A 15736-nucleotide genomic window follows, 5' to 3' on the forward strand; every position below is an offset into this window, starting at 1 on the left:
CATCCACCCAACGTTGCAGTCTAACATCATCAGACGTAGATATTTGGTTGGTTTTAGGTTGTGTTGGTAACTAACCATTAACTAACGTTTGTTCAACGTATTATCCCAACGTCATGTTGACGTCGAATACTGACATGCTTTTGTCAGATTTTTGACCAAACCTCAGTGTCTGCCCAACGTTATTATGACAACGTCCACACAACGTTGCAGTCTAACATCATTAGACGTTGATATTTGGTTGGTTTTAGGTTGTGTTGGTAACTGACCAATAATCAACGTCTATTCAACGTATTATGCCAACGTCGTGTTGATGTAGAATACTGACATGCTATTGTCGGGTATTGTGACCAAAACCCAATGTCTGCTAAACTTCATAATGAAAAGATCTCCTCAACATTCAAACCTCATTAGATGTAGATATTTTGCTGGTTAATGTGGCTGTTACTTAAACAAAATCCAAAATAGTCTGGCTGTAGAATATGGACAATAAGTACTGAAGGTTCTGACATAGAGTAATGATCTAGCATCTGTTTAACCTGTAATAGTCCAACCAGAGCAATTGGTAGCTGTTTCATCTGTGGTTCAACTATATTCTTCCAGATGAGCTACAGGGCCACCCCATGGCCCAGAAAGGTGTTTGTGCAGTTCTATAACCCTCAGCCTTTTCCAGATAACTGAATTTGACTTTCAGACAAATACCATCAAGTTGCTCCTGGGGCACATGCCAGCATCCCACCTATAGTGAACCTGTGGCTGTATATGAGACTGAGCTACAGGTTTCTTTGCCAGTGTGGATTTAGAGCCAAGGCAACATGGTTAAGGCCAGTTATACCTTTTCCCTTCCGCTTTAGCAGATGTTAGTTGTCGGTGATCAGCCAGCTGCATCTTAAAGGAATGCGACCGACAGTGAGGTAGGTAGACAGCCATGTCAACTCTTTATCCATGTCAACTCTTTATCGTCAATAATTTGCCCTTAGTTTGCTTCAGGAGACCTTCCTTAGTTCCAGAGGGCAAATTAAGTTTCAGCTTATGGCTGCTCAAATGTTTTATGTTGAGCGCTTGGGGTGGGTGGACTGTAGGGTCCACCCCTACAGTGTCTTGCTCAGGACACTTCGCCCCGTCCAGGGCCTTTGAGGCAAACCGGGGACCTTCTGATTATCTAACCAGTAACCTATGCTGCCCTAAATAATAAACCCATATGAAAAGAAATGCATCAATACATTACAATGCATAGACACCGGCCTACCTCAAAACCAGGGTCTTCCTTAGTTGTGACATATGGAGCAAGAGTGTGTGACTGTGACACCGTTTATCATCCACACCACTATGTATGTACTACTGGGTGGACGGAAGGGCGGACAGATGGACAGACAGACAGACAGACAGACAGACAGACAGACAGACACTTTCTTTGTTACCCTTTCAGCCTAAATGCATGACTGTACCTCATGCTGTTTACATTTCTGACTAATAAAGTAATCAATCAATCACAAAAAGTAAAATAATTGTTTGCCCTGATATGTAGTGGAGTAAAATAATAAAGTATCAAAAGATAGAAACACACAAGTGAATTTAAAAAATACAATGCTAAGTACAGTACTTGAGTAAATGTACTGATTTTCACCATTGTTCATGTTTCATAGCTGTTGCAGTTCTTTATTTTTGCATTATATTAATTGCTAATCAAATAAATGATTGAGGGAAATATTTCACTTTTTGCATTAGGCCTACAGCATAATGCCATATGACACATACAATGTAAACTGACATTTAACATAATAACATTGGGCAGACATTGAGGTTTGGTCAAATATCCGACAACAGCATGTCAGTATTTGACGTCAACCTGACGTTGGGATAATACGTTGAACAGACGTTGGTTATTGATTAGTTACCAACACAACCTAAAACCAACCAAATATCTACGTCTAATGATGTTAGACTGCAACGTTGTATGGATGTTGTCATAATAATACATTTCAAACTGGATTGTCAAATGTCTCCTCAAATCACTGAGCAACGTTCTGCTCTTTCATTGGACGAATCATTGGACTTGTGGGTGGGACCACAGTTGTATAACACCAGACTGGGCGGGGCAACAGTAACTGCTGCAGGAGCCTGCAGTTTGAATTTGGAGGGAGAGAAGACAGGAAGAGATACTTGTTTGTGCATGGAGATGTTTTTTTGACCATCCCAGGACTTCTAGAATCACAATATTTTGCACAGGTGAGTTCATAATTAATTTCCTTCTAACTTGAAATGAAATATTTGACTGTTTGTTTTTAAAATAAAGTTCTACATTCTGTTTATGACCGAGTGAGGTGATTTCTTCATATTGCAAATCAGTCATGCTTTGTTGTTTTCTTTTTCTTTTCCTTTTCTTTGCATGTTTTTGAAACTGGCAGCATTGTTTGAGTAAATCCTTTGCCCAAAATGGTTACAGTACCTGCCTTTTGTGGCAAAACAGTGGGAACTAGAAAGAGGCTATACTGCATTAACTAGATGGACTGATCCCCATTGCTTTGTGTTGGTGGCTTGGTGCTGCTGAGTTAAACATTTGAATTGCAGCTTTTAAAGCTAATGTCTTATTTTAGGTGAAGTTCTGTTGTTCATGCATGATTCATGTTTTCAGTTGGGAATGTGTGTTATTGAAGGGTAAAAGCTCACATGCCTCACAGCCTGATTTTTGTGTGAGACAGTGCTGTGTAACTAAAAATCAGGCATAAGGGTTGGTTGCATTTGAATAGCCTTGTGTAGCCTTTATCATAGTTTTGATTATATTAGCTTGTAAGACATTATTTTCAGTCTAATATTGGCCAAGCCTAACAGTAAAGCCCACCTAAAAAAAATAAACATAATAGAGGAATGTAAACACTATGTTGAAGATTGATTGGTAAGTAACCAATCCCCAACGTCTGTTCAATGTATCATGCTGACGTCATATTGACATAGAATACTGACATGCTGTTGTCAGGTATTGTAACCAAAAACCAACGTCTGCTTAACGTCATTATGCTGACGTTCACACAATGTCAAATTCTAACATCATTAAGCGTTGTTTTTTTGTTGGATTTAAGTTGTGTTGGTAAGTAACCAATACCCAACGTCTGTTCAACATATCATGCTAACGTCATATTAACATAGAATACTGACATGCTGTTGTCGGGTATTGTAACCAAAACCCAACATCTGCTTAACGTCGTTATGCTAACGTCCACACAATGTTAAGTTCTAACATCATTAAATGTTGATTTTTGTTGGTTTTAAGTTGTGTTGGTAAGTAACCAATGCCCAACATCTGTTCAACGTATCATGCTAACGTCAAATTGACAAAGAATACCGACATTCTGTTGTCGGGTATTGAGACCAAAGCCCAATGTCTTCTTAACGTTATGACGTTAACGTCTACACAACGTTAAATTCTAACGCCATTAGACGTTGATATTTTGTTGGTTTTAATTTGTGCTGTTAAGCAACTAAACTGCTCAAAAAAAGTTTGGAAACTTAACTTCGGTCAATTATATCTCCACTTTAATAAAACCAATTGGTATTGTGTTTTATATCATTTTTATCGTTGATTAGTCACCTTTACAAGGAGGTACAGCTTGTAAGGATCGGGCATTCGTGGAATGAGCAACACAGCTAAACGTGTGGGTAGCGCCTCCAAAAAATTTGCCAAAATCACCCAATATGCTTCTGTTGGTAATCGCTCTTGTTTTGAGCAACCTGCCAGCACACACCTGCTGAGAGGTGTGTGCCAGTAGTCACAGGTGTGTGACTGCCTCACAGGTGAGTGACTGGCACCTGAACATGGGTTTTGCAACTTTGTTAAGTTGGAGTGTGTATGCTCCAAGCAGCAACACTGCCCCCATGGAAAGATGCCACTTTTGTCCCTTCAGGATGAGGCCTGTGCAATAGGGCAAGTGAATCAGAGTGACAGCATTATTTGGTGTCAGCCCTGGTACCATTTGCAAACTTAGGACCAAGTTCTGTGAGACTGGTGAAGTCAACAAGGAAGACAACAACCCAAGACCCCTTGCTTAACTGAGGAACCATAGATTTACAGGCCAGATTTGCACAACGGAACCAAAGACAGACGTCAAAGTTGCAGGACCCATGCTCAGGTGCCAGTCACACATGTGACTGGCACACACCTGCCTGCAAATGGTACCAGGGCTGACATCAAATAATGCGTAATCTGCGTAACAGAACATCAGCTTCACTGGCCCTATTGCACGGGCCTTATCCTGAAGGGACAAACGTGGCATCTTTCCATGGGGCAGTGTTGCTGCTTGGAGCATACACACTCCAACTCAACAAAGTTGCAAAAACCATGTTCAGGTGCCAGTCACTCACCTGTGAGGCAGTCACACACCTGTGACTACTGGCACACACCTCTCAGCAGGTGTGCCAGCAGTGTGCTGGCAGGTTGCTCAAAACAAGAGCGATTACCAACAGAAGCATATTGGGTGATTTTGGCACATTTTTTGGAGGCGCTACCCACACGTTTAGCTGTGTTGCTCATTCCACGAATGCCCGATCCTTACAAGCTGTACCTCCTTGTAAAGGTGACTAATCAACGATAAAAATGATATAAAACACAATACCAATTGGTATTATTAAAGGGGAGATATAATTGGCCGAAGTTAAGTTTCCGAACTTTTTTTGAGCAGTTTATAATACAACGTTTTCTCAAAGTTTTTTTCATTTCTGAGGAATGTAAACACTATATTGAAGATCTATTGGTAAGCCATCTTAAGTTGAAATATTGAAGTAAGTCCTGTACAGTTGAATGGCCCAAACAGAGTGAAGAACAGTTAGTATTTTGCCATAACCGATACTTGATATACAGTAGCTGATAATGAAGTAGGTGTACTGTAGGTTTGATAGCTGTCGTTTTCGACGCTGTTCCAGCCCATATTGAATTTAAATGTCCACAGATGTTTCGGAAGGCAGAGGTAGCCTATCTAATCTGTTTTTTGTGTGTGTGTGTGTGTGTGTGTGTGTGTGTGTGTGTGTGTGTGTGTGTGTGTGTGTGTGTGTGCGTGTGCGTGTGCGTGTGCTACTTCAGCTTCCAAACACCTGTGATCAAGACTTGGTGAGCCTCCACCAAGTCCGAAGTAAGTATAATATCAGGGCGTTAATTTGAGGGGTAATATGCTTTAAATTGGTTGTAATTTAAAAATATATATTGAATTAGATGATTCAGGTTTCCCACGGTAGTGACTTTCCTGGAACATTTTGAATTGAGTTATAAATTCCCACAGGGCTTTGGGCACCCTGATGATAGTTTTTTGACACAGTTAAACATAACAGGCACAGATAAACTAGTAAACATTAGTCTACAGTCAGCAGTGTAATGTAAAAGCAGTCTTATAGCGTTAATATTGAAAGGGTAGGGATGTGAAGTTTCACTCAACCAACGATTCGATATAATTCACCATACTGGGTTCACAATACAATTTCTTCTTGGGTTTTCTCTGAAGTAGTTGTGCCACGGCATGAGGCCATTGTGAGAAGTCTCTATCTTGCGTCAAGTATATTTTTCATTCATAATGTGTTGTGTATTTCTTATTTTCATGCTAGATGTGGTACATCAAGAGGTGGAAGGTCCTCTCAAGTAGAATACATCGGGTAAGTACCTCCACACTGAACTTCACTATTATTTGACAATAAAGCAACATAATTTTGATTTAAAACAAGTTTGATTTTTCACCGCTATTAAAGGCATCAGGTTAACGGCTATAAAAATGAGGCATCATATACAGTATATGAATAGTTTTGATGCGATAGCATCAATATATTCTAAAGAAGTATTTGTATAATTTATTCGTCATGTCCCTGGTGTTTAAAGACCTTAAGAGGTGTAACGATAGAATAATATCTTAGCTGTCCACTTAATATGGCATTTTCCTTCCTGTGACTTTTACCATACTCTCAGGTTGTCATGGTTGGAGACACAGGAGGTAATTCATTGGATGATGCACCCAGAAGAATGATGCCGTTCCTCATGTCACATGAATTGACACTCCAGTACAACCTTTGTTGACATCATGGCAAGAATAAGTCCCCGGGGCCTGTGTCTTTTTGACGTTGCATATGGTAAGTTAAACATTTTAATTGCCCGATGTAACTTGACCTTTCCGTTATCTTTCAAATTCAAAAAGGAGTGCTACAAAATGTTGATTATTTTTATATACGTTGGCAGTTATGCCTAAGTTCAAGAGTTTGGAATCACTGTGAAAATTAAGTAAGTACAGCCAAGACACTGATGATAATGATAAGGGTAATAATAATAATAATAATAATAATAATAAGGGTAATAATAATAATAATAATAATAATGGTAATAGTAATAATAATAAGGGTAATAATAATAATAATAATAACTTATATTCTTCAACATTTCTGTTCATTAAATAATCCACCAAGTGCAGCAATATCTTTAAAGACCTTAGGCATTCTAGATGTCATATTCTCTAGATATCCAGGTCAAATTTCACCCCATATTTTCAGTAGAATTTGCCGTACTTTGAGACTGGTTTGTATAAAACTTCTCATGAACCTTACGGTATAGCTGTTCCCAATATAGGATTTAGATCAAGCAATTGTGATGGCCCTTCCATCAGAGACAGTACTCATATCTGCAAACTCAGTTAATTTCAAAATCATAATTTCTCACTGATTCCAAACTTTTGAACAGATATCTGTCAGTCAATAAAGATGTTTCATAATGTAAAAATCAAGTTAGAGTTATTAAAATAGCTTATTCCTGTCATTTATCTTTAGGGGAACTAAAGAAGAATGCAACCCTCAACAAATTAAACAGAATGATGCAGAGAAGACTCTCCAAGTGATTTACGGGAGCTCAGTGTTATTTCTCTCTCTTTTTAACGTTTTTTCCCTTGGTGCATATGTTATAGACATGCCTCAAAGAATGCACTTCATTGTTTTTATTGGTTTGTACTGTTTAGTTATTTTAAAGTTTCACAAATGGAATCATTTTCCTACAAAGGCACTTTGGGCTCTGAACCTATTCACCAAACCTGTAACTGTTTGGACAACAATATGACTTGTAATTTCTGTTTGTTTATACTACCTATTCAAATGTGCCAATTACAAGTTTAAAAAATATATAATAATGTTGTTTTATTAAACTTTGTCAAATAATATTGTCTGATATTGTATTTTCACCTTGGTAAAACTTGACACTGAAACAAGATGTAATTTGTTGTTGTTTGTCTGACGTCGTGATGATGAGATATCGACGTCAAAATGACGTCTGGAAGATGTCCTGTTCCCACCGCCCACTCAGTGGGCACAGGAGACGTTATTTTAACGTTGATATCTTGTTGTGACAAGATATCTACGTGACAAGGTAACTCTGGAGGTTGACGTCCTGCTAATGTTGGATTGACATTTTATTCTCAACTAAAATACAACGTGATTACAACGTTAGAAATATGTCATATTTTGATTGTACTCTAACGTTGAGCCAATGTTGTACTATGACGTCAACCCGATATAAATTTTCCGCTAAAATACAACTTGTCAGTTTATGACGTCAGACAAACGTTAGGTTATGACGTCAGACAAACTTTCATTTACAACTAAAATACAACTTGTATCCAACGTTGGGAGTCTAACCTTTAATCAACGTCTACATAACATCAGAGATTGACGTTAAATCAACGTTAGTTTAAGATGTCAAACCAACGTCAGTTTATGACGTCAGACAAACGTTAGGTTATGACGTCAGACAAACTTTCATTTGCAACTAAAATACAACTTGTATCCAACGTTGGGAGTCTAACCTTTAATCAACGTCTACATAACATCAGAGATTGACGTTAAATCAACGTTAGTTTAAGATGTCAAACCAACGTCAGTTTATGACGTCAGACAAACGTTAGGTTATGACGTCAGACAAACTTTCATTTACAACTAAAATACAACTTGTATCCAACGTTGGGAGTCTAACCTTTAATCAACGTCTACATAACATCAGAGATTGACGTTAAACCAACGTCAGGTTATGACGTCAGACAAACTTTCATTTACAACAAAAATACAACTGGTATCCAACGTTGGGAGTCCAACCTTTAATCAACGTCTACATAACATCAGAGATTGACGTTACATCAATGTTAGTTTAGGATGTCAAACCAACGTCAGGTTATGACGTCTAAACAACGTTGGGTTATGACGTCTAACCAACGTTGGGTTATGACGTCAGACAAACTTTCATTTACAACCAAAATCCAACGGTCATCCAACGTTGGAGTACAACGTTGGGACAACGTTGTACTGACGTCGCGTGTCAGCTGGGTTCTGTTGCTTTTGCATTTTAATCCTGAAAAGTAACAGTTTTGGACAACGGTCTCCACCTTTCCACCCAACAGAGACGATATCATGCTGTGTGTGTGTGCGTGCGTGTGTGTGTGTGTGTGTGTGTGTGTGTGTGTGTGTGTGTGTGTGTGTGTGTGTGTGTGTGTGTGTGTGTGTGTGTGTGTGTGTGTGTGTGTGTGTGTGTGTGTGTGTGTGTGTGTGTGTGTGTGTGTGTGTGTGTGCGTGCGTGCGTGCGTGTCTGTGTCTTTGAGCGATACAAAGAGGGGGGGGACGTGTGGGGGTGAGTTATTTGGGGTAGAAGGCCCCTCCAAGGCCACTGCAGAGGGTTGTGAGAGTTGCATCATGCAGGGTCCATGTTTATTTCATATGATGTTCTCCCCAAGGCAGACAGCATGCATACTGTACACACACACACTCCATCTGAAAGCCCCCAGCTACTCGCTGCATGGCGTAAATAAGCAACCAGATACCTGGACAAAAGGTGGCCACATTATTGTTGCCGTCGGTCATAAAGCTTGTCTTTTCTTAATTAAAGGCAGGGTAAGTGATGTTTTTTGTGTTGAAATAGGTGTTAAATACTAGCTCTATATTCTGATAGTAATCGTTGCTATAAAGGTTTTTTTCAGTAACAGGGGTCTGCCCGTCTCTCCAGCTCTTTAGTAAACAGAAAATGCATTTTCAGATTGGGATACCAATTTGATCCAATCAGAAGGCCTGAACTCATGCACGATACAGGATAAACAAGTGAAATTGAAAGTGATGACACAAAGAAGTGAGCGGATGGAATTGAAACTGGAACACAAAAACAAATTGAAGCTGATGAATGGATACTCTCTCCTTATTGGCTGAAATTGACACCCCACCTGAAAATGTTTTTTCTGTTTATTAAATAGCTGGAGATACAGGGAGACTCCTGTTACTGAACAAATGCTTTATAGCAACGATTACTATCAAAAGAGCTTTAACTTTTTAACCAAAATATTTCACTTACCCTACAATCTGAACCCATTCTGCAAAAAAGAAAACGGGGGGATGTTTTTCTTCTCTTAGTTTTTGCCTCTGGGGGCACCACCCCCTGTATGTGTAGAATCAGGAACTCGGTTTGAATCCCCCTTTCTTAGTCCACTTCCTCCCGGGTGCTTCTGTGTTTATTCCTACTGACAACCACGCTACATATTTAAAAGGATAGTTCACCCCAAAATAACTTTTTTTCTATCGATTACTCACCCCATGAAGCCTTTCTTTTTAGCTTTTGACGCATTCCTGAGCCAATACTTTGATGACCGGGTGTATTTCCTCCTTTCAGTCTCCTACTGGAGACATTAGCATCTTTCCGCCGATAATCAAATTATTGGCTTAGGAATGCGACAAAAACAAAAACATCTCCATGAACGAAATGCTTCATGGGGTGTGTAATTGATAGAAAATAAGTAATTATTTGGGTGAACTACTCCTTTAATGTAGTGGTAGAGATTCTGCTGGTAGCAGAATCTGTCTTGAGAGATTACTTTCTCCTATAATGCCCTACTTTGTCGCACAAAGTGTGGTTTGTAAAAGTAGCAAAAAGAGGAGGAGGAGGAGTAGGAGGGGTGTGTGTAGAGTTCAAGTCCAGGGAGAAGGTCAGGGAGCAACATTAGCCCTAATATAACAGCTAGACATCAGTCAGCACTGCTCTGCTTCACTTAGCTCTCTCAGGTACGTGGTGCTGAGTGAGGGGCGGCACACTGGGGCGGATGCAGAGGCCTGAACTCAACACCCCCACCCCACCCCACCCCAGTGGTGTAAAGTAATTAAGTACATTTACTCTGAAGTAAAACTTTACTGTATTTCCACTTCTCAGTACTTTTACTTCTACTCCACTACATCTCAGAGGCAAATATTGTACTTTTTACTCCACTACAAGCATTTGACAACTTTAGTTACTAGTTACTTTGTAGATTTCGATTATTATTACAAAACATACATCAACAACTTCAGCCCTATATACATTTCGGCCATTTGAAAATAGCAGATCTACAAGCGCACAATGCGTCGCGATACGACACATTGTGCGCTTGTAGATCTGCTATTTTCAAAGGATTTTTTATACATGAAATGCATGGGACATTTTGCATAATGAGAACTTTCTACTTTTGGTGCTTTAAGTACATTTTGATACCAATACCTTTGTACTTTTAGTGAAGTAAAATTTGAATTCCATACTTTTACAGAGTATTTCTACAGTGCAATATTGACACTTAAGTAAAACATTCGAGTACTTTCTCCACCACTGCCCTGTGTCCCCAGGCAGGGCTCCTACCATACCACCCTCTCTGCACTCATATGGAAAAACTCCTCAGTCCACACCACCTCCTCCTCCTCCTCCAAAAGAAAAACAACAAGCTCTTCGACCCCCCAACCCCACCCCCACCCCCGGGCTATGAAACCTTTTGACTCATGTGGACTGAGACGTTATTATGATTTATTTATTTATTGTCTGGTTTTGTTTGTTGCCATCTTCAACTCCTCCCCACCTCGTATTCCCACCGATTATGACATCATTGTCTTTGGCACTGGAGGGTGTGTGTGTGTGTGTGTGTGTGTGTGTGGGTGTGTGTGTGTGTGTGTGTGTGTGTGTGTGTGTGTATTACTATACTTGTCAGGACACACAAGTGTAGTAGAATATGAAAAATAGACGTTGTGAGGACCATTTTCTTGGTCCTCACCAAGAGAAATTGTTATTTTATGGTTGAAAAAATATTTCTAGAGATACGTTTACAAATAGAAAAAGATTCAGGTTGGGGTTAGGTTCAGGATTAGACCTTTAGAGGTTAGATTTAGGGGGTTGGGGTTAGATTTTCCCCTGTTTTATACTTAGTCGTGCGGCGATGTCAAACACTGGAAAATAGCCGATCTGCTTGTAGATCTGCTATTTTTCGGCTTTAGACTTACGCTTAAAAATGCCCCAAGAAATATCATAAATCAATCATGACATCGGCTTCCTAAAATGTTGATATCCTCACAAGTATAGTAATACAAACGTGTGTGTGTGTGTGTGTGTGTGTGTGTGTGTGTGTGTGTGTGTGTGTGTGTGTGTGTGTGTGTGTGTGTGTGTGTGTGTGTGTGTGTGTGTGTGTGTGTGTGTGTGTGTGTGTGTGCGCACGTGCGGAGTATGGGCGTGCGCGTGAACATTATGTTTTTGTATAGAGCTGTTTAAGCGAAGCCTGTGTGCGCGCACATACTATATATACTTCATACTTCACAAGAGAAACAGTTGTTTTATGGTTACAACAGATGTTTTGAGTTGGGTTTACCATTATAAAAGATTCAGGTTGGAGCTATAGGGTTAGGATTATAGGCATTTAGAGGTCAGGTTTAAGGGTTGGGGGTTGGAGTTATGCCTGATGTATACTCAGGTGTTGTGCACCGGAAATAGCAGATCTACAAGCTCAGTTTGTAGAATGAACTGTTTAAAAATAATGGCGTTCAGATTCAAACTTTATTCCAGACACACAGGGGGCCCATAGAGCACGTACAAATGAAATAAAATTGCCGTCCTACAATATTGATGTACTCACACAAGTATAGTAATACAAATATGTGCGTGTGCCAGTGTTGATTTCGTCGACTAAAACTATGACAAAAAAACGTTCGTCGACTGCCTTTTATCACTGACCAAAACTAAATAAAAACTAAATAAAAACTAAGCTATGACGACTAAAACTATGACTAAATATATTGACAATTTCGTCAACAAATAAAAACTAGACTAAAATGTCAGTGAGGGACAGTGTTGGGAAGTAACTAAAGTAATATGTAACTTAAAGTAATATTATTACCTTTTCCCAGTAACTAGTAAAGTAACTAATTACTTTCACGTTTTGAGTAATAATATTACCTTTACTTTTTTTCAAAAAGTAATTTATTACTTTTTTTCACGAGCCTCGGTGGTACTCTGGGTTTGAGTGTGTTTATTCGATCCTGTGTTGTTTTTGGTCCATTGATATAATGGTAGACTGGTTGGGAATGAGTTGCTATGCAGGCTGCTTGCTGATCCGGTCTAGAGCGGATACGGAAACGTTGAAATAGCTCTCAAAGTCACTCTTTTAGCACGTAAACGGACGCAAACAAAGTTGATTCAGACAATATAGAACATCACCAAACCCAGTACTGTTTTTTTTTTAATAAAAATGTTAACTTCCTGTTGATTTTGCTATTTTTATTTAGAAGAAAACACGGACTGGATCTGCGGATCCGGATCCAGTTCTTCAAATAGTAAAATAAACAGGAAGTTGACATTTTTATAAAAAGTACTGGGTTTGGTGATGTTCTATATGCTCTGAATCAGCTTTGTTTGTGTTTGTTTATGTGCTAAAAGAGTGACTTTGAGATCTGTTTCACCGTACAATGTAAGTCAATGAGGAGCATATTTTGAATTATCAATTTCTAATCAATGGAGCAATTATTTTTGATTTGTTGTCCACCTTTGGAGTTACACCATGGCAAGGTAAATACACAACCCAAACCTCTACCAAAGTGGTCTTGCCCTTTAAATATATTTAAAATACTTGTTTCCATTGAGGTCCTTAGTATTCAATTCATAGTCGTCAAATGGTTTTCATTTAGTCTGTAAGTTATGAATTCATACACAGTAAAAGTCTTAGTGTTAATATAATTCAAATGAGTGTACAATGAGGATTTTACAATGTAGGCTGCAGAAAAGAGAAAAAAAACAACTACTAATGTTGAAAATGCAAAGTCAGACTTTTGGGGAGAAAGGATGCAATTACTGGGGGCGAGAAAAAAAAAGTAACTAAAGTAATAAGTAACTAAGTACTTTTGGCAGGGAGTAATAAGTAAAGTAACTACATTACTTTTAAACAAGTAATATGTAATAAGTAATATATTACTATGTTTAAGTAACTATCCCAACACTGGTGAGGGACTAGTGGAGAAGAGCTCCAGTAGAAATAAAAGACAAGTCATTTTATGTTTGGTTGTTGTCGGGTGTTGCGCTCTGAAAATAGCCGATCTACAAGCTCACAACGCGTCGCAGCGCGACGCGTTGTGAGCTTGTAGATCAGCTATTTTCAGCATACAACCAAGTGTACAATCAGGCATTACGACGTCAATCAAGGCACCGCCAAAATACATTATAGTCGACTAAATCAACCGTAGATTTAGTCGACTAAAATCTCATGATATTTAGTCAACTAAAACGTAGCCTCGATCTCCAGGCTTTTATTTTTTATTTTTGCTAAAAAATAAAAGCCTCGATCAGCGCGTCGGTGTTCCGGGTATAGGAAGTGTTTCATTTCCCCAACCAACCAGAGTGCAGTGGGCGTCGCTCGTAATGTTGTGTTGACGGGGCGGGGGTTGACGGACAGATCGGTGAACCAATGGGATCACACGCATACTCTCGCCGGAGATGCTAAACCCGCCCCTCCAGGTACGAAAGCAGGAGGGCGAGTGCAGCCTAACTAAAACTAGACTAACAGTAAAACATTTCAGATGACTAAAATATGACTAAAACTAAATGGAATGTTATTCAAAAGACTGTTGACTAAAACTAATTCAAAATTTGCTGTTTCAAAATCCACACCGGCGTGTGTGTGTGTGTGTGTGTGTGTGTGTGTGTGTGTGTGTGTGTGTGTGTATGCGTGGTTCATATCTGCACTGTGCTGATCTAAGTGTGTCTGGGGCCGGCCCTATAGCGCTCTGCTCTCTTATGTAAATAGAGCTGTCAGCCACTTGTTATGGTCGGGCTGGGAGTCATCAGGAAAAACCCTGACAGCCTCTGGGTTCCCCGGCCTCCCATGATTCATAGCTGGCTGGGGGACAGAGGGGGCGTGTGCGTTTGGGGGAGGCGGGGGAGGGGGGGGGGGGGCTAAAGTCTGCCCCAATCCAAACAGGGGAGCAAGAGGGGATGGGGAGGGCAGAAAGGAAAATGACGGTTTGGGTAACAAAAATAATCGAGAATTGTAGTTGTGTGTGAGAGAGGGGGGGCATATGTTAGTGTGTGTGTGTGTGTGTGTGTGTGTGTGTGTGTGTGTGTGTGTGTGTGTGTGTGTGTGTGTGTGTGGGGGGGGGCATACGTTTGTGTCTGTGTATTTATATATATGTGTGTGTGTGTGTGGTGTGTGGGGGGGGGCATACGTTTGTGTCTGTATTTATATGTGTGTGTGTGTGTGTGGGGGGGGGGATAGAGTGAGTGGTGACACCAGATGATTGTCAGCTTATGAGGGAGAGGTGGGCGATGGCAGTTTGAGAGGATGTGTTGAACTAAAATATGAACTCAATGAGTTTACAGCAGAGGTTCCTCTTCATTGGAGAGAGAGGCTGCATGAATGATGCATTCTGCTCCACCTCTCTTCTCTCTCCCTCACACTCTCTCTCCATCTCTGTCTGTCTCTATCCCCCCCGCCCCCACTCTCTCTCTCTCTCTCTCTCTCTCTCTCTCTCTCTCTCTCTCTCTCTCTCTCTCTCTCTCTCTCTCTCTCTCTCTCTCTCTCTCTCTCTGTGTGTCTCTCTCTCCCTCCGTCTTCTAACTTCCCCTCTCCCTTTCCGTATCTCAATCTGTCTCTCTTCTCTGTCTCTCTTTCTCTCTCAATGTCTGTCTCTCTCTCTCTCTCTCTCTCTCTCTCTCTCTCTCTCTCTCTCTCTCTCTCTCTCTCTCTCTCTCCCTCCCTCTATCCCTCGCTCTTTCTCTCCCCCTTCCCCTCTCAGTCACTGTCATTTCAGTCATCATGGCGGTTTATCCTTCCTGCACTCTTGGCCTCATTATTTTCACTTCCTGCATCTCCCTCCTTATTTTTGCCCCCCCCCCCCCCCACCCCCACCCCCTCTCTCTCTCTCCCTCCCTCTCTCCCCTCCCTCCCTCTCTCTCCCCTCGCCCGCCCTCTCTCACTGTATATAGTGAGTGCATTGATTGGCATGAACCAATTTTCTCCAAAAACTTCAATTTCCCACTAAACCCCAAGGAACACATCGCCTCCAACTATACTCTATGTGTTTGAGTCAAAGTTGCCGCGCCGCTGTGAGAGGGTTCATAATGATGATACCGAAGGAGCTAGGATTCTCCACATGGCGGTTATTATTTGAATATTACAAACACTTGTGCTGGAGGTGAATTCGGGGCTCTGGTTGCTGAAACATCCCCCCTTAATTGCTACATAGCTGGAATCCTTTGCATTCGGGGACCTTAAATTATGAACCGGCATGCAGACCCCAGTGAAATTAATAAATAATGAACTTCTGAGAATTTGAATAATTGAGTATCAAGAGTTTATACCGATGGTCTGTGTATTCCCCGGTTGCAGCGGCATTGTTGTTAGGTGTCATTATGTTGGCTTTAAGCCGTTCAGTCCGGGACCGCATCTGTGTCATTTTAGATTTTAGTTATAACCAT

At 40.4% G+C, this 15736-nt stretch overlaps 1 long non-coding RNA gene across 1 annotated transcript; it reads left to right on the forward strand.

The window, feature by feature from the left end:
• The first annotated feature begins 2147 nt into the window (after positions 1-2147).
• LOC311038953 lies at positions 2148-6114 on the forward strand. Its single transcript, XR_014600110.1, has 4 exons — positions 2148-2226; positions 5072-5120; positions 5587-5634; positions 5942-6114. It is a non-coding gene; the product is annotated as an uncharacterized lncRNA (long non-coding RNA).
• Positions 6115-15736: the final 9622 nt, after the last annotated feature.

Source organism: Gymnoscopelus microlampas, assembly GCF_963454915.1.
Source record: "Gymnoscopelus microlampas genome assembly, chromosome: 22".
Lineage (NCBI taxonomy): Eukaryota > Metazoa > Chordata > Actinopteri > Myctophiformes > Myctophidae > Gymnoscopelus > Gymnoscopelus microlampas.